Genomic DNA, 19,342 nt, shown 5'->3' on the forward strand with positions numbered 1-19,342 from the left:
GCCCAGCCCGTGGGATGGGGTCTGCCTGGGGCCCCCATCCTGGCCCCGAGCACGGGCCCTGTCTGGAGGAACCTCCCCGAAGAAAGAAACCCAAGAGGGGGTGCAAAGGGCGCCCCAGCCCAGGCCTGGGGGGATCCGCTCATCCTCCCCCCTCACCTGGCCCAGGTGCCGGGCTCTGGTGAAGCTGGCCTGGGAAATCCTAGAGTTCTTCCAAAAAGGGTGTTTGGGGGTTGCAGAGCATTGCTAGATACATCAGTATTGTCTTGACCTCCAACTCCTTTACCCGCCAGCCCTGTGGCTCATACCCCAGCACTTCCTAGAGCTTGCTTGTGCTTGGTTTGTTACAGTCCTGACAGTAGCCTGCCCTATTCTCTGAACTCTGGGAAGAGAAAAGAGCAGGACATGCATGCATCATTTTTCATGGCATGGAAGCTAGCTAGTTCTCAGCCATAATTAAATGCAAAGCTTTTAAGGAGGGTGGGAGTATTTCTTTTCTTTTCTTTTCCAAGGGAAGAGAGAAGGTCAAGCTGAGAACTCATGCTATCTTTCCCAGACTGGCCCAGTCCTGCAGGATACTCCTATTGGCAATCCCTACTGCCTTCGTGGACGCTCTGTTCAGGCATGGAGAAACTTGCAGGAGTGGGGCCTCTTTCTGTACTTTAATACTCCCTCCGTTAAAAAAAAAAAAAGTTTCATATTTGTTGTGTGTATGTGCACGTTGTGTACATACATTCTGTGTATTGCACAGTTCTACAAGGTAATTTAGTACTGTCTTTTGCTCAATTTCTGATGCTGGAGGAAGCCTAAAGTATTGTATAACAGCTGCCACCTGTTGCTTGATTGTCATTTTGTCTTTGCCACAATGTGTGCTTCTGTATTATAGCACTGATAGGGTTAAATTTCAGAAGGCGTTTGCTTTTGCTAAACTCCCAAATATCTGACCAGTCAGAACGGAGTGTTATTTTTTTTTAAACCTAGGCGAGGCAGGATGGCCTTGTGGATAAAACTTCAGGCTTTCCTTTCTGGGACCAGGTTCAAGTCCAAAGCAAGACTCATAAAGAAATAAGTTGAACTGTATTCACACAGCCGGGGAAGGGAATTTGGATGCAGCAAGCAGTGCAGTTGATGATTGGTTTGATATAGTTGTCATTTCTGTATTCTTCAGATTTGCTGGTGTTTTTGATACTTATTTGATCAGCTGTGGGCATCAAAAGCTGACTTAGAATCTAGAGTTTGCTGTGTTTTACTTAGACAGTTACCTGCAGATCTTGCTAATAAAAGCTTGGGCTGTTAGTAAAATATATTTCAGGGGGAAGATTGGAGGGGACTAGCTGCCTGTGACTTATTGATTATTCTTTTTATGAATTTTGGGAGGTGCTCTGACACTGTGAGGATGAGGGCCATATAAGTGCTTAGATAGATGGATGTATAAGTTAATTCAGTAATAATACTTAGTGTTTATATGGCAACTTTTATTCAAGGCTCTGAGTGCTTCATGAAAACTAATTATACCTCACAATCTCATGGAAAGTGGGTGAGTAGTATTATCTCTGGTTCACAGGAAGAGAAAAATAAGACAGAGAGAGGTGAAATGACCTGCCAAAGACAGCATTCTAACCAGTAGATTTTTTTAACCTGGGGACATCACAGGAAATTCTAACATTCTAACTGCTTCTTTTTAAACTGGGGACATCACAGGAAATTCCCAGGCAGTTTTCTGCTTCCTTCTCTCTACGTGGATGCTTTGGGATGTTGCTGAAGTACTTCGCTCAATGCAGCACAATATAAAAATGATCAAGTAGAGGATGGTGCTGGAATATCTATCACTGAAAAATGTGGTTCCTTACTCCTGAGGCATTTCTGGTGTGACATAAAGGGTAATCCCAGTGACTGGGCAGATAAATCCCATAATTACTATCCCTTGGGGCTTTTCTTTGTTTACCCTTTGAAAGGTATCTGTAGGAAAACATCTGATCCTTCCACAACTCTCAGAATGATGCACTCTGACAGAACTGGAAGCAGAGCAAGAAAAGGTTTGAGACTGTTGTATAAATAGCAAGATGTTTAAAAATAAACATAGTGTCAAATTTGCTGCTGCATGTCATTGAGGTTTAGTTTACATTTTTTTGAAACTGCTGTGTAGAATTATGCCAATATTTTCAAGTCTGAATGGTTAAGTCTTATTTTCGGAATTACTGAGTACCTCAGCTTCCTTTGACCTCAGTGGAAGTTGTGGGTGTTCCGCACTTCTGAAAGTCAGGTCAATTATTTAGGTGCCTAAAATATGGAGATCAAAGCCTACCTTTAGGGTACTGAAGCTTGGCTATTTTGGTCTTAGCTCTATAGTATTGTTTACTGTTGTTGTTTATATGATAAATCCTGCCTCATATTGGCTAAAAAATCCATGTAATGACAGTTTCTATTTATCTCTTTGGAAATCAGTAACACTGGTCAGGAAGAGTGTTTATCAATCAAATTCCATATATAAATAAGTACCTGCTAACTGGTTGCAGAAAGTTACCTCTCAAAAAAGGACAATAGCTTTTTCTGGACCTCCAGCTTCATTTTCCCATTTGAATGTTTGTTTCACACTTTTCCCATCCTGGCCATGATGAAGATTTCCAGATATTCTAGCTCAAGACATTTGGAACATAGTATGATGAACGCACCAAGGATTTCATGATCGTCACCAAAGCCATATAGAATTTCACAAAGACAGTAAGGCTAGAACTCATCTCTGAAAGCACAGATTTCTACCACTTGAGCTAAAGGACAGTTACCATTAGCTGTAGCATTATAAGGTCTCTGACACACACTTGAGTAGTTCTGAAGCCATCCAGTAGAGAGTGTGGTGCACATACTAATAAGTCAGTCCATTACAATAGGTAAGAGTGTATGTAACATAACAATACATATTTTTATTTGTTTTTTGTTTTTTTTACATCAACATTTGTTTTCCCTTGAGGCAGATATTGACCTCAAATTCTTCTTGGTCAGTACACCTCTACTCCTATATAACGCGACCCGATATAACACGAATTCGGATATAATGCAGTAAAGCGCACTCCGGCGGGTCAAAGCAAGTTCGATATAACGCGGTTTCACCTATAATGCGGTAAGATTTTTTGGCTCCCAAGGACAGCGATATAACGAGGCAGAGGTGTATTTACATCACAGCTCCATGAATCATAACTTTTCACTTCAAGAGAAGTCCATATCTGTTAATAATAACTTTATATTCTTCTTTCAAAACAGCAAACATGAGACTGAATTCACTTTATTAAAAAAAGAAAAAGAAACCTCTCATAGACTCATAGACTTTAAGGTCAGAAGGGACCATTATGATCATCTGGTCTGATCTTCTGCATGCTGCAGGTCACAAAACCGTCCCTACCCTTTCCTTGACTCTGCTAATGAAGTCCCCAAATCCTGTGTTTTAGTGACTTCAATTGGCAGAGACCCTCCTGCTGGTGATCCCTGCCCCATGCTGCGGAGGAAGGCGAAAAACCTCCAGGGCCTCAGCCAATCTACCCTGGAGGAAAATTCCTTCCCGACCCCAAATCAGTAAGACCCCGAGCATGTAGGCAAGAGTCTCCAGCCTGACCCTTGTTAGCCATTATACTATTTACCTACCATTGCTCGGTATTCCTCAGCTAATATGTTTTACCATTAAACCATTCCCTCCATAAACTGGTCTAACTTAATCTTAAAACCAGACAGGTCCCTTGCCCCCACCGTTTCCCTCGGAAGGCCGTTCCAATATTTCACCCCTCTGACGGTCAGAAACCTTCGTCTAATTTCAAGCCTAAACTTCCCCACGGCCAGTTTATATCTATTCGTTCTCGTGTCCACATTAGTACTAAGCTGGAATAATTCCTCTCCCTCCCTTGTATTTATCCCTCTGATATATTTAAAGAGAGCAATCATATCCCCCCTCAGCCTTCGAAGCCCCCAAGATATGTCCAGAGATTAGAGCAAAAGAGTGAGTCAGCCATTGCTGGCTCTATATCCTTGGGCAAGTTGTTTCACCCTCTCTGTCTTGGATTCCTGAGGTATAAAATGGGGATGATACTTAACTTTGACTTACCTGTCTGGAAACAATGTTTATAAAATACCTTGACATCCTGGATGAAAGGTGATGTAGAAGGGCAAAGTGTTGGTATTCACCAACGAACCAACCTTTGAACTATAGGGAATATATTTTGGGTTGGGAGGGGGGAGAAATGAGCTGTACCTTTTATCTTTTTACTTTATGTAAGAGTAACACAAGAAAAGATTGAGACAAAGGGGTGGAAAGAGCACTGATCAGATTTGGGGGCGGGGAAACAATGAAGAAAGAAAACAGTAAAAGTGCATGTAAACAAACCAGTTGAGCATCTGTGGGGGAGAGGAGGAATGTAGCTCTGGATGGCCTTGTTTTATGCACCTTTAGAATGTGTGTGACTGCTGTCCTACAAAGCAGACCAAATATATGTTTTGTCAGGCTGTGAAATTCACATACCTGTGTGCTGAGTTGTGTTTTTATGCAGAGGCCTGTGCTTGTTACATGAACCACTCTTATTTTCAAAATCTGAAGCAATATACTACCCATTGCTAGGTATGTGAACTTGCACTTCGGTGCCATCATAATTGAGAATTTGATATGTCTGAGTTTCTCATAACCTTCATATTTTCATCTTTGTCCGCTTCTTTTTCTTGTCTATTTTTCCCATTGCACTGGGTATTCAGGGAACGCAGCTGAAATTCAGTTATGTTTTGTGATGAGAAGGGCAAATTTTGAATCTGTTAGTCTTTAACTCTCCCATTTTTCAGGTTAGTGGAGAAGTTGGTCTCACGTGGATAGACAGAGAATCTCTGTTTGTAGGGCAGTCGATCTGTGATACATTTGCCCAAAAGAGCAGAATGATACTTCACGCTTTTACTGAATTTTTCCTCTTAAAAAGTTTTAAGTAATCCTTGCAACTCCACTGTGCAGTAGGTAACAGGTCAGTATTATCTTTCCTTTGGTGATAAGGAAACTGAGGCACAGAGATCAGTTGATTTGCCAAGGCCAGAGAAGGAGTTTGTCAGAGTTGAGAGTAAAACTCTGGAGTTCCTGACTTCCAGGTCTGTGCTTGTGCCACTAGACCTAACACCTCTCTCTCAAAACTTTATTCATGCTACTAATCAAATAGCATCAATATGATCTAAATTCACAAGCACTTTTTGCAAATGTCCGACAGCTGACCTGCTCAGTCCCTCTGGCCCTACTTTAATTAGCTCTTGTGCATGCCTGTATGACATAGCATGAGGAGTCCAGAAATCTCCTGGGGGGTTGTTTTTTGAGCTTTGCTATGCTACAGGAATGGAGCTGTTAGTGTCACTGCAAGTATGTAAAACTCAGCTATCCTCCCATTCAGAAATACACAGTTCCTCTCCACTCTCGGTTCTCCTGACAATGTGCCAAAGACTGTGTGGGGCTCCTTCAGGTCGATATATTATCAAGGGAGCTGTTCCAATTCATGCATTGCTGGAGCCACATTTACTGCTGTTTGGTGAGCATGCTGGGGGCAGATACAGTGCAATGCAATCTCAGTGGAATCCGTCTGGCTTCCCCCTAATGTGTTATTGATGTCTGTGGTGCTGGGAAGGACGCTAGGAAGAGTAGTTACTTTGCAGCAAGGATTACAGCTGTGCATACTAGCTGTTTGTGTGTGTTAAAGGAAACATCTGGTGTTTCTTTCAGTTTTGGTGTCTTGTATGCTGCAGTCCACATTGAAAACTAGGCGTTGCAAGTCCTGACCCAAAACCATGTTTGCTTAGAACCCATAACAACATATCAGTCATGTCTCTCTTGCCTTCATGTAGTTCAACTATGGGATTAATTAAACCATGAAGAGTATATGGCCAGTGGCTGATTAACCCTTAGAATGAGTGTCCTCATCCATAGAGTGTTGGGAGATGGGAGCTGAGAACTCTGCTTCGGTCTTTGTTTTCAACTACCTCCCCTTGGACGGCAGCCCTGCCATATTTCCTTTTTCAGCACCATCTCTCCTTCCCAGCTCCAACTAAGTCATCACCTTCTCGGCCCCCAGCCCCTTGCATTCCAAATAGTAGGACACCCAGTGATTCGCCTTCCCTGCTGGCAGAGAGCCTTATGCTCCTTATCCGCTGTCTCCTGACAGGGTGCTAGCACGTCCTCTCTGGGCTCTGCCCTGCCCTCCCAGTATCCCTGCTGTTCCCAAGCCAAGAGCCAGCAAATAGAGGGAGGTGGAGCCCTGTATTAGGGCTGGCTGGGAAGAGGTATGTTCTCTGCAGGGGAATGTGGACCAGTAGGACTCACTCTAGGCAAGTGTCCAGCTCTGGCACTGCCTTGCATTGGCCAGAAACATACTCTTCCCCGTCACAGCCCACCTCCTGCCATGCTGCTGCATAGTAGTTGCCTTTAACTCTGTAGAACAGGCCAGGCCCCCGTTTTAAATGCTTGGAGATTAGCGTGTATCTCAAGGTTTACAGCACGTGGATTGGGCTAGACATTATGAGTGGGCATTTCCTCTCCCATAATGTCTTCCTGGGAGACATGGTGGATTTTGTTCTTGGCAACTCATCTTCTGTAGCAACACCCACCACTGCAGAGAGTGAGAGATTTGTATGTCTCTTCCTGGGGGGCATCTTTTTGATCAATCTTGGTCCTATCTTTTTACGTAACATGGATTTTCTTGCTTCTGTTACCACAGAGCTATATGACTCTGCATGAGAAATGTTGCACGTTTCCATATTACATGAGGGGTGTGTATCCAGTCAATGGGATAGTGACCAGAAAGGGAAGATGATGGAGTTGGAATGAGGTGCTTACACAGCATCTCCTTTCTAAAAAAATTATATTTTACAAAATGTAAGTGTTCCTGCTACCCATTGGCCACTCTTATTTATACACTGACCCTGGGCGCTGTTTGTCCTGTTCCTGCAAATTACAAGAACACGTGAAAAACATCTCCACAGTTACTGTTCAACTAACAGGAGACTACAAAGTTTTCAGCCTCAAACTTGCACTTAATTTAAATTATGAATAATCTGATGAAGAAAGTCCTTTGGATCCTATGTATTTATATAGATTTTAAATTCTACCCACTATATTGCCAAGAAACTAGAGAGGGGAAAAAATCCTAAAATATCAAAGCTGTGTGGGCTTTGACTTACCCCTGCCACTTCCCTTACAAACAGTGTTTCTAATGTCTGCTTCTGGTTCTTGCACAGTATTATTTTGTTATTTATTGTTTGCATTGCAGTAGCATGGAGGAGTCTCAGTCATGGACCCAGGACCTCAATGTGCTAATCACAATAATTAACAGTCTTAGAATTCTGCTGACATCATCAGTGATAGTGGCGGGTAAAGGTGAAACATATTTTATTAATGGTGTATAGTGTGAATTGCTGAGTTACTTGATATTTTCATAGTTAAAATGCATATGGTTTTTATAAAGTTTTCAGGAAGTAATGTCCTTCATTAAACCAACAGGATGTCATTAAAAATTACACCTGGATGTTACTTCGAAACATGATCTAGTGATACTACTGATAAAGCCATTGCTGGCGAGGAAACAACAGTAATAATGTTCGCCCTCATGAGACAATAATAAACATTTTAAATGAAGATATACTTTCTGTGGAACCTTATGATTTACAGCTAATTGCCATCTATGGATAAAGGAGGCAGTTGTAACCTCTCTAAGGGAATATCATAACATCTGTATGTTTTTCAGGTAACTGGTTGATAATTTTTATGCCACATTGAAATGAGATATATAAAACTGAAATAGCTTGAGATCCATTCTATAGTTGGAGGAAACTCTATGATAATGAATTCCTTCCTTGCAAAACCAAAATGAAATCCTGGTCCTGTTGAAATCAGTGAGAGTTTTGCCATTGACTTCAATGTAGCTAGGATTTCATCTCAGATGTATTATTGTTGTGGAAGTATTGAGGCTCTCAGTAGTACACATAGGCATTCATAATATGACTATACTACTTCTTCATTGTGTTTTCTGTGCAGTAGCATCTACGGAGTGCCTTCCACCAAAATGGACATATTTCTGATGTATTTTCCTAGATTAGATTTTCAGAGTGTTGGTCTATCCAGCTTCATTAGCATCATTGTAGACTGTCTTGTGAGAAGCTGGAGCCACAATTGTACATGTTCATGGTAGTGAATTCTCTCTTGTAGTTAGCTTTGGCAGTGGAAATCATTGCTATAGTAGTTTTCAGTCTTTGTAGGCCCTGAACAATCATTCTTCTTCCATTTTGCATATGCTATATTTCCTGCAAAAACTTTTTTCTTTGCTGTCCACATAGAGTATATCCATGTTATAAGGCCATAACTCTTGGTATCTGTGGTAGCTTCGACAAGTGACTATTCTGCATACACTTCAGACAGATGTCCAAGCATTGGAGGCCCTTATACTCATTGACCTACTTTCTGTGGTGTTAGCTAGACTCCTGCATAACTGTCCAGCATGAATTCAAGCACGTTCAGTGGTACAGTTTGGTATTTCAAAGTGACATAGCCTGTCCTGTATGCTCCACATACAGTCCTGAGGTGTCAGCCACTGAGGCAAACACTGGAATCTGTGCTGGCAGCAATATGTCAGCTTCCGCTAGATGTTACTCTTTTTAATTTGCATCTATCTGAATACCAGTTCAGAAGCAATGTCTCTCATGATTCCTAAGTTGTGCACCAAATCACTGGAGGTCAGAATGATTTTAAGACCACTGCACTTGGCACAGTGTTCTGCATCTCTGTTGTCCATGAAGTCCTCACTGAAATGTTAGTGTAGTGGAGGATAGGCATTAGTGGTGGCTTTTATAGATATCTGATTTGATGTCATCCAGTGGATATCGATGACAGCTTGTCAGTACCGACCAGCTGTGATCAGCAATCTCTTCACACTCACAACTCTTGTTGAGTCCTTGATTCTTAGGAGTTACAAAGGACATCAAACTTGCTGAAGACTCTCTGGAGGTGACTGACCCCCCTGTCTTGTCATGTCATGTTTCTGGTCTGTGACGGCAGCAATGCCAGATGACCAGATTGCAGTGAAGTCAAAACTACTTCACACATTTCCCCCCAGCATGGCAGTTTCTTCAACAGATGCAAACGAAATAGTTGCTCTGCTTCAGGAAGGCTTCAGTGAATTACTGTGCCTCAGACTGTCCCAAAGAATCTGATGATGTCCTTGCATTCAGCACCAGAAAGAAAGTGGTTCTAAAACTGGGTAACCTCACTATTGTTCTCAGTCTCACAGGAGGGCCAAGTGGTTGCTTGATGATCTTGATTTATCTATCATCACACTGAGCTTTGCACTCTTCTGCATTGTTGAGACAGCTTTAATTTTCATTTATTGTGGTAAACATTCAGTGAACCGGTACATGCTGCCTCAGACTAAAGAACTCCTCTTGTATTGAACCTGTTCAGTTACTGCATATTTGTGTCAGCTGAAATATCAGTAAATGCCCTCTTATATTTTGTGGTTTTATAAGCTGTACAGAATATCTGGCAGGTAGTTTTAAGTCAAGCACTGTGCTCTGTAACAGTGTATTTTTTCCTTGTTAGTCATACTCTGCATGTTCTTTCTCAGCTACAGGATGGGATTTTGATTGCTTGTGGTCATGATTTTTTTTAATTGACATCTACTGCACCTACAGTAGTCAAAGTAAGACTACATAGAACCACACTTCATAGAGAATTGAGTACCATGTGTGGTTTATTTTTATTTTGGTCAGTTTCCAAACTCTTGTCCTTTCAGGCACACAGAACAACCCAACTCCTTGTTCCTTGCAATTAGCTCTGGATAATCAGTTTGGGTTTTCTCACAGGGACTGGCTAAGAATTGCCATTCAGCGCTTTTCTGCTAGATATGGTGTGTGCTATTGGGATAGAGTAATTAAGTGGCACACAGGGACACTTGTTTTCTTTGTTGGAATCTTCACAAGTATTGTTTGCATGTTGCTGGACTTCTCTTCACAGTCAAACTCAACAGATTCCAGAGGATATTTTGCCTGTTTCAATAGACTCAAGATGTTGAATTCTGGGATCCCAGCTTCCTAAGTAACAAGACAAACCAAAGTTAATTCTATGCAATATGAAATGCAAATAGCAATTGATAATAGAAATCTTCTCTGAGCTCATTTGGACTCCCCTGGACTGGTGCTGCTGCAGCTCCCTGTTTCTTCTCCCAAGAGGCACAGATGTATTAATACAGATCTGTGTGACTGAGAAAATAAAATAAGTGTGTGTGTACGTGTTTGTGTACACACATACACTCACTGGTTTTGCTCCCCCACTCTCTGGGGTCTGTCTGGGGTCCTCCAAGTTCCCTTCCTTCTCCCAGCTGGCTTGGCTGGGCTCCACTCTCATTGGCAGGGGCTCTGTTCTGGTGTGATCAGACTGTTGTCCTTGCTGCTCCTGCTGGTGAGACAATAGACTAGGCAAGGTCTAGTGTATGAAAGTTGAAGTGTGGCATGGCTTCTGCTCTAGGCTTGCTGGGTGGGCTGTTCCACTGTCTCCCTCTCACTTTGTCAGGAGTTGGACTTCTGCATCTCTTCTCCCCTTGAAACAGCAGCTGAGGCTCTCCTCTTTGGTTTCAGCAATAGCAGGTGTGTCATCCATTTGGCTCTGCTACATGCAATCAGGGGCAGGCTGGTGTTGGCTACCTTGAATGGCTTCCTACTCTCCCCATGTGATACCCTAGCAGCTACAATCATCGTCAGCATTTGCACTAACATCTCCCAGGTTCAGAAAAGAGATCTGGTACAAGGGTATTCTTTGAGTAGTGTCCCTGAGGGTACTCCATTTCAGGTATGCATGTGGAGATTTTTGGTAGCAGTGCTCATTCAGCCTCCGCGTGTGCTCCAGACAATCTCATTCCCCATTGTCTTATGTAGTGTCTTCATTACCAGAGGTTTGCAACCATGGTAGCCCATTCGTTACGATCCTCTGCTAGACTCTTTGTGGATGACTAGTCCTTTTCAATCTTCCCAGGATACCACATCATCCATCCAACTTCTTTTTTTGCCTCGTGTTCTTCTGCCATCTGTTTTCATTTCCAGTGCCCATAAACATTCATCACCTGCTGAACCTCTTAAAATGTGCCCTGCAAATTGAAACTTTGTTTTCATAAGTTCTCTGACTAGCTTTTGCTGGGTTCCAATAATTTCCAATGCTGTTTTTTTGGTTACATGGTCTGTCCATGATATTTTCAGAATGCACGGATACATAAGGCAACACATCTCGAAGAACTCCAGTTACTGCCCAAGAAGAGTAATCTCTCCTTTTCAGAGGTGAATCCTTGCCTCTGAAGCTTATATACCTGCTTGGCATGGCAGAGCCTGGATTTCTTGACTCCTGGGGCATGTGGTAGGGCTCACTTTCCCTAGGCTTTCTCTGAAACAGTGATTTGAATAAGGAAGAAGACTGAGTTGGAGAATTTTATTTGTGGTGAGTCGGAAGGGTTGTTTAGCCAAGGAAAGCTTCTATATATATCTCTAGGGAGAATGTGTAAATTCCTGGAGTTTTGTTGGGACTCTTTTGATTAAGTGGAAATAATTTAGTGGTATTCTGAATCATTTATATAGCACCGCTAATTTATATGCCACATTACACACTCCTGTATGTTCCCTGCCATGAACTTTACAGTCTAAATAAGACAGGGCCCTGCAAAGCATAGGTGCAGGGTTAATTAAATGAAACCAAATTCCCTGAGCATGTGTGTTGAGTAGAGCCTTGGGTCTCGGTCCTACTTTTCTATTTGTACCTTTGCACAGGGGGGTGTTGAGTTACCTCCTGTGTAGGGAGGACAGTCGCACCTTGGCATTCCACCTTGATGATATTATGGAGCCCAAATGTTTGTCTCATGCTTCTGTTTTAAATCAGTCTTCTAATATGTAGTGCTGAAACTGCCTTCTAGATACTATTGCATGATTGTGCCTTCCTAACACGCAAAGGCAGAATCCTAGTTAAAGGACTCCAGTGAACCACATAGCAATTCCAGGGCAAATTGCAGGTTGTTTTGATTTTATGTTTAAGGTTTGGTATATGGCTCGGTGCAAATTAAAACAGATACATGATAGTAACTTTACAATCATGACTGGCACCAATCTGGCCTCTTTGTTCAGTCTCATCTGAATGCTTGGGGTATGAGTGAATTCCCCTGCTTCTTAGAGACACGATCCTTCCAGGTTAGGTATGGAACTCATTGGCATGCTGGCATGGGGCACAGTTTCACTGCTGCTGCTCAAGCTATTCCTGTTCTGTGGACACAGATCTTCATTCTTCAAGGCTGTTAGTCCCACCAGCGTCAAACAAACTTCAATAAATAAAACTGAATTAAAACCCAGATATCCAGACATAGGGCCTGGGACTCGGGAAACATGGGTTCAGTTCTCTACTTTGCCCCCTCGTTCCTGGGTGACCTCACACAAGTCACTTTGTCTCTCCATGCTTAATTCTCAATCTGTAAAATAATACTTCAGTGCCTCCTGGGTGTGCTGTGGGAATAAATACATTAAAGATTGTGAGGTGCTCGGATGCTGCTGTAATGGAGGCCATCTAGGTATTTTCGATATCTCGATTGTAAGAAAGACTGCCCCCTGGGACGGGAAGATCGGTGGATTGGCCTCTGTGGAGTGCAGCTATGCTGGCAGGGCCCCACTGCAGCTAATAATGATTTGGGCCTAAGGTTACTGACAGCGGTGCCTCTGTAAAGCACTGTGAAACAGGAACCTGCTGCTTTTTCAAGAGCTGCTGAACAGATTTGTGGCAAGGCAGAGTCTTTGTGACCTTCCTTTCATATCTGGATCTGGCACTTGGGCACCTGTAACCCCAGGGAGGAGAAATGATAGGGCAGTGCAAAGTGCTGGAAATCATTTAAGCAGCAGAACCAATGATGAAAAAAACTCCCCAGAGTAATTGAAAGAGCTGCAGCCTCTGTAACCCTATCTACGGTAACAGTGGAATTCGTTTTGTATGATTTGATTACTGAATCCCCTTCATGTCAGACAGTTTTCACAGTGGGGTGTTCCCCATCTCCAGGGCAACTGGAGGCAGAGCTTTGCTCTGGAGCAGGGCTTAGAACAGGGATGGGCAAACTATGGTCCGGGAGCCACATCCAGCCCTCGATCTCCTGCCGGTGAGCAGGGTCGGGGGTTTGCCCCACTCCGCACGGCTCCCGGAAGCAGCGGCATGTCCCCCCTCCAGCTCCTCTGCCCCCACCCTGAGCGCCATCCCCGCAGCTCCCATTGGCCAGGTGGCGCCTGCACATGGGGCAGCACGCAGAGCTGCCTGGCTGCGCCTCCGCATAGGAGCCAGACGGGGGACATGCTGTTGCTTCTGGGAGCTGCTTGGTGCCTGTCCCCCTGCCCCCCTCCCATGCCCCAACCCCCTGCCCCAGCCCTGATCCCCCTCCTGTCCTCAAACGCCTCGGTCCCAGCCCGGATCACTGTCCTGCACCCCTAACTCCTCATCTGCAGCCCCACCCAAGAGCCGACACCCCCAGTCGGAGCCCTCCCGCACCCCAACCCCCAATTTTGTGAGCATTTATGGCATGCCATACGATTTCCATACCCAAATGTGGCCCTCGGGCCAAAAAGTTTGCCCACTGCTGGCTTAGAACCATCCCTCATGAGGGGCTCTTAAAATTCTCTACCTCCAAGCAGCAGATCCAGGACTCCCTTTAGAGCAGAGCTTTTACAGGGTTTTAAAAAGATTGAGTTTACAATGTGTCTCAGTTAATTCTATGGCTTGAAGGTTTTTCTCCTCCTAAATGCTACACTTTTAAAAAAAGTTCTGGCTTTCTGAGGAGGGTTTAAAATTTCTGTTTAGAATTCTGGAGACCAGAACTGTCGTGTGTGAACTGACCAATGGCTGCTAGAATCTGGTATCCTGCCTCAGACAGTGGTCAATGCAAGAAGCTTCAGCTGGAAGACATACTCCTGCCCTCCTTCCTTTGCCTCACAAAATGCAGCTACTTATGCAGTACTAGACCATAGAGAAGGGTTTTCTTGGTCACCCCAGCTACCATTCAGCTTTTACCTTGGAGCATGGGATTGATGGTCTGTGTAATTATAGATGATGTTTTTTATCGGGATGTCTAATCCTTTTTTGAATGGTACTGCTGCATTGGATTGATAGTGTCCAGCAGCAGCAAAATTTATTCCCTTCTATCTGTTTTAGACGTGTCATGTTTTTAATGCTGTAGAAGTATCTATCGTACTCTGGGAGGGGCAAATGGGAGTCCTTGAGTGACCTTCTCCACACTGTTCGTTATCTAATATCTCTCCTCTGATTTTTCTCGAAACAATTCTGGTCTCTTTATTCTTTCCTTGTATGACATGGTTTACATTTACAAAAGATGTATTGGTTTGTTTCTGTTTTGTTCTCCACATCAAAGGTGTATGTCAGGATACCTGAACTCTTTGGCACTTTGGTGTAGTAGATTGAGAATTCTGTGGCAGCTTCATTTAAATTAAAATATGGACGTGTTAACGCATAAAATATGAAAATGCATAAAGCAAGCAGCACATTGGCCTCTGTTATTCAATTTGAGATTAAATTCAGTTTTTTATTTTGTCTCCATATTTTCAGTTTTTGATATGCCACCGAGCTTTGTGTGTGTACTGACAAGGCATAACTGTCTTGTAGAAGTTGTCCGGGGGAGCTGGAAGTTACAGCAGTTCTATAGAGGCGTATTGGGGCTTTTGGCATCTAGGGGATTGTGGGATAAGTACATTAAATGTATGTTTCTGCTAAAACGATGTTCAGTTAAATAGTTAAACTCTTTAGGTTTCAGAGTTAATGTCCTATTGAGATGAATTTGCACCTCTGACCTATTTTTTCAGGAAGATAGCACTATATCAGTATACATTTGGTTCATGCTTTCTAATTTAACTTGATGATAATACGGGCTGGAAACTTACTCTTTTAAAAAAAAAACGAAAGCTTTGATTCTGGAGTGCAGTGGTGGATTCTGGAGCCAAAGCATCCCAGGATACTGGTTACAAGTGTTTTTTAATTCTTACTTCAGTATCAGACAAAATAGTTAAGATTCGCTGGCCACTGATTCCTAGGATCATCCTCAGCAGCACCTTTGCAAAAACACACATACAACATTGGCCACCCTCTAGTCTTCCTACATAGTAGCTGTTTTTAATGCTATATTATTTATTTTTATTATTAGCTCAGCTAATTTGGTCTTTAGTTCTTTCTAAATTCCAGTGTAAATCATCTGGCTGTGGAGATCTACTGGAATTTAATTTGTCTAACTGTGCCATCACCTCTCTTTTGATACCTCTGTCACTGACAGTGCAGAGTAACCCCAAGGAAGCTACTTCCCTCTTATCCTATGGTGAACACTGGTGTAAAGCTATAATTTAGCTTCTGTATGGTCTCCTTGTCCTCTTTGATTGCCTCCTTTATATGTTGGTGGTCCAGCTGACACACACTCCCCAGGGCACACTGCTTCTGAAGTTCTTGAAGATTTCCTCATCTATTTTAGAGCCAAATTCTTCCATCAGTTACTGGCACACAGCTTTTGTTATTTGTTCTTCAAATATCTTCCCTTATACCATGTTGTGCATGTGCAGGCATGCATATGTACACCATTTTTCTCTTTGCTATTCCTCCTCGCCTCCTTTACCTTTCTCCACTACAATTCATTCACCAAATCTGGAGGAGGAGCTGAAGGAGGCATTTCTGGAACAAACAACAGAAATAGCCAAAACACATGATCTGATAACAATGGGGGACTTTAACTACCCAGGCATCTGTTGAAAAAGTAATACAGAAAAAGAGAAAATATACAGTAACTTCTTGGAATGTGTTTGGGACAACTTCTTGTTTCAGAAAGTAGAGGAAGTAACCAGAAGGCAGCCATTTTCGACTTGATTATGACTAATAGAATTGGTTGTGAATCTGAATGTGGAAGGCAACTTGATTGAAAGGGATCATGAAATGACAGATTTCATGATTCTAAGGAAAAGAAGGACTCAGCAGCATAATAAGGACAATGGACTTCAAAAAGGCAGACTTTAACAAACTCAGAAATCTGCAGTGTAAGGTCCCATGGAAAAATTATCTAAGGGAAAAATGAGTTCAGGAGAGCTGCTAGTTTCTCAAAGAAACAATATTAAAGCCACAACAGAAAATCATACGGCCACAAAGGAAAGATAGGAAGCTAACATAGGCTGCACCAGGAGCTCTTTAATGATCTGAAAATCAAAAGGCATCCTACAAAAAGTGGAAACATGGACACATTGCTAAGGTTTGAGTTCAAAAGAATAGCACGAGAATGCAGGGACAAAATCAGAAAGGCTAAGGCACAAAATGAGTTACACCTAGCAAGGGACATAAAAGCCAGTCAGAAGGTATTCTGTAAATACCTAAGGATCAACATAAAGATGAAGGGAAGTGTAGGTCCTCTGCTTAGTGTGGAAGGAGAGCTAGGAATGGATGACACCAGTAAGGCCGAGGTGTTTAATGTCTGTTTTGCTTCAGTCTTCACTAAAAAGGTTAATTGTGAACAGATGCTTAACAAATGTAATATTAACAGTAAGGGGGAAGGAACAGAATCCAGAATAGTGAAAGAGCAGGTTGAGGAGTGTTTAGATGAGTTAGCTGTATTTTTCAAGTCAAGAAGTCCTGATGAAATTCACCTAGGGTACTTGAGCTTGCTGAAGCAATCGCAGAACCGTTAGTGATTATCTTCAAGAACTCATGGAGAATCATAGAATATTAGGGTTGGAAGAGACCTCAGGAGGTCATCTAGTCCAACCTCCTGCTCAAAGCAGGACCAACACCAACTAAATCATCCCAGCCAAAGCTTTGTCAAGCCAGGCCTTAAAAACCTCTAAGGATGCTTCACTCTAAGGATGATCACTAGCCCAACAATCTAGCCAGCTTTCTATCCACCTTATTGTCCATTCATCCAATCCATACTTTTTAGTTGGTGGCAAGAATACTATGGGAGACTGTATCAAAAGCTTTGCTAAAGTCAAGATATATCACATTCACTGCTTTCCCCATATCCACAGAGCCAGTTATCTCATCGTAGAAGTCAATCAAGTTGGTCAGGCATGACTTGCCCTTGGTGAATCCGTGTTGACTGTTCCTGATCACCTTCCTCTCCTCCAAGTGCTTTAAAATGGATTCCTTGAGGACCTGCTACATGATTTTGCCGGGGGCTGGTGTGGCTGACTGGTCTGTAGTTCCCCGGGTTCTCTTTCTTCCCTTTTTTTAAATATAGGCACTACATTTGCCTTTTCCCAATCGTCCAGGACCTCCCCCGATTGAGAATGGGTGAAGTCCTAGCGAACTAGAAAAGGGAAAACATAGTATCTATCTTTAGAAAGGGAAACAAAGAGGACCCGGGAAATTATAGACCAGTCAGCCTAACTTTGATATCTGTAAAGATACTGGAACAGATTATTAAACAATCAAGTTGTAAGCATCTAGAGGATAATAGGGTGATAAGGAGTAGCCAAGAACAAATCATGCCAAACTAACTGAATTTCCTCCTTTGATAGGGTTACTGGGCTAGTGGAGAGGGGGACGTTAGATGTGATGTATCTTGCATTTAGTAAGGCTTTTGACAGAGTTCCAAACTAGGGATATGTGCTCTAGTGAAATTTCTATAAGGTAGATGCAAAGCTGGTTGAAAACTCGTACTCAAAGAGTAGTTATCAATGGTTTGCTGTCAAAGTGGGAGGATGTATTTAGTGGGGTCCTACAGGGGTCTGTCCTGGGTCCGGTATTATTCAGTATTTTAATTAGTGACTTGGGTAACAGAGTGGCAAGCGTGCTTTTAAAATGTGTGGCTGACACCAAAGTGGGAGAGGTTGCTAGTACTTTGGAGGATAGGATTAGAATTCAGAATTATAGACCAATTCTCCAATTTACCAACGTAATCAACCAGGTAAAATTCAATAAAGACAAATGCAGAGTATTGTACTTTAGAAAGGAAAAATCAAGTGCACAATTACAAAATGGGGAATAACTGGCTAGTAGTAATACTGTGGAAAAGGATCTGGGAATTATAGTGGATTGCAAATTGAATATGAGTCAACAATATGAAAAAGTCTAATATTCTGAGTATATTACAGGAATATTTTATGTAAGATATGGGATGTAATTGTCCTGCCCTGCTTGGCACTGGTGAGGCCTCAGCTGGAGTACTGTGTCAAATTCTGGGTGCCATCCTGTAGATAAATTGGAGAGAGTCCAGAAGAGAGCAACAAAACTGTTAAAAGGTTTAGAAAACTTGACCTGTGAGAAAAGGTGAAAAAACCTGGGCGTGTTTAATCTTGAAGAAAGAAAGCTGAGGGGGGACCCGATAACAGCCTTCAAATACGTTAGGGGTTGTATAACAGGGTTTGCTGGCTCTGGAGTTCACTCAGCACCCCAATCATTCAAATCCCTACCTGTTTGCACTGATTGAGCTCTGATTGAAAGGCAGTGGGCAGATGAGGCCAATAACTGAGTGGGGGTACATCTCAGGGGCTAATTGGGTGGAAGTATCCCCAGCAGCTAGTCCTATATACGCAGACAGAAAGGGAGTGTCAGAGGAAGAGTTGGGCGCTTGAAGGAAAGCAGAAGTAGGCAGTCCTGGCTGCTGTTGCTACAGCACCCTTCCTCAGAAGCAAATGGAGAAACTGGTGACTCATTGTAAATATAAAATACAATAAAACAGGGTGGTGGGGAAGGAGGGGTTGTGGTTAGTGGTTAAGGGCTGATAGGACTCGGTGACTACGCTATGACAGACCGTTATAAAGGGGACGGTGATCAATTGTTCTCCATGTCCATTGAAGGTAGGACAAGAAGTAATTGTCTTAGTCTGCAGCAAGGGAGATTTAGGTTTGATTTTAGGAAAACCTTTCTAACTATAAGGATATTTAAGTTCTGGAATAGGCTTCTAAAGGAGGTTGTGGAATCCCCGTCATTGGAAGTTTTCAAGAACTGATTAGACAAACACCTGTCATGGATGGTTTAGATATAGTTGTCCTGCCTCAGTGTAGGGGATGGACTAGATCAGGGGTCGGCAACGTTCGGCACGCGGCTCGCCAGGGTAAGCACCCTGGTGGGCCGGGCCAGTTTATTTACCTGCTGACGCGGCAGGTTCGGCCGATCGTGGCCCCCACTGGCCGTGGTTCGCCGTCCTGGGCCAATGGGGGCAGTGGGAAGCCGCGGCCAGCACATCCCTTGGCCCGCGCCGCTTCCCGACGCCCCCATTGTCCCGGGACGGCGAACCGCAGCGAGTGGGGGCCTCGATCGGTCGAACCTGTCGCATCAGCAGGTAAATAAACTGGCCTGGCCCGC

General features: G+C 43.1%; 1 protein-coding gene across 4 annotated transcripts in view; it reads left to right on the forward strand.

Moving 5' to 3' along the window:
• The first annotated feature begins 47 nt into the window (after positions 1–47).
• SCMH1 (Scm polycomb group protein homolog 1) overlaps positions 48–19,342 on the forward strand; it is a 103,323-nt gene continuing 84,028 nt past the window's right edge. For 2 of the 4 annotated variants that reach the window (XM_034753869.1, XM_034753873.1), the window contains exon 1: positions 1,888–2,033. The gene's annotated coding sequence lies outside the window, so the exon portion shown is untranslated. Of the gene's footprint in view, positions 166–1,886; positions 2,034–19,342 lie in introns of those variants that run through there. The other 2 variants (XM_034753870.1, XM_034753872.1) reach the window with 2 other exon arrangements.

Source organism: Trachemys scripta, chromosome 20, assembly GCF_013100865.1.
Source record: "Trachemys scripta elegans isolate TJP31775 chromosome 20, CAS_Tse_1.0, whole genome shotgun sequence".
Classification (NCBI taxonomy): Eukaryota; Metazoa; Chordata; order Testudines; family Emydidae; genus Trachemys; species Trachemys scripta.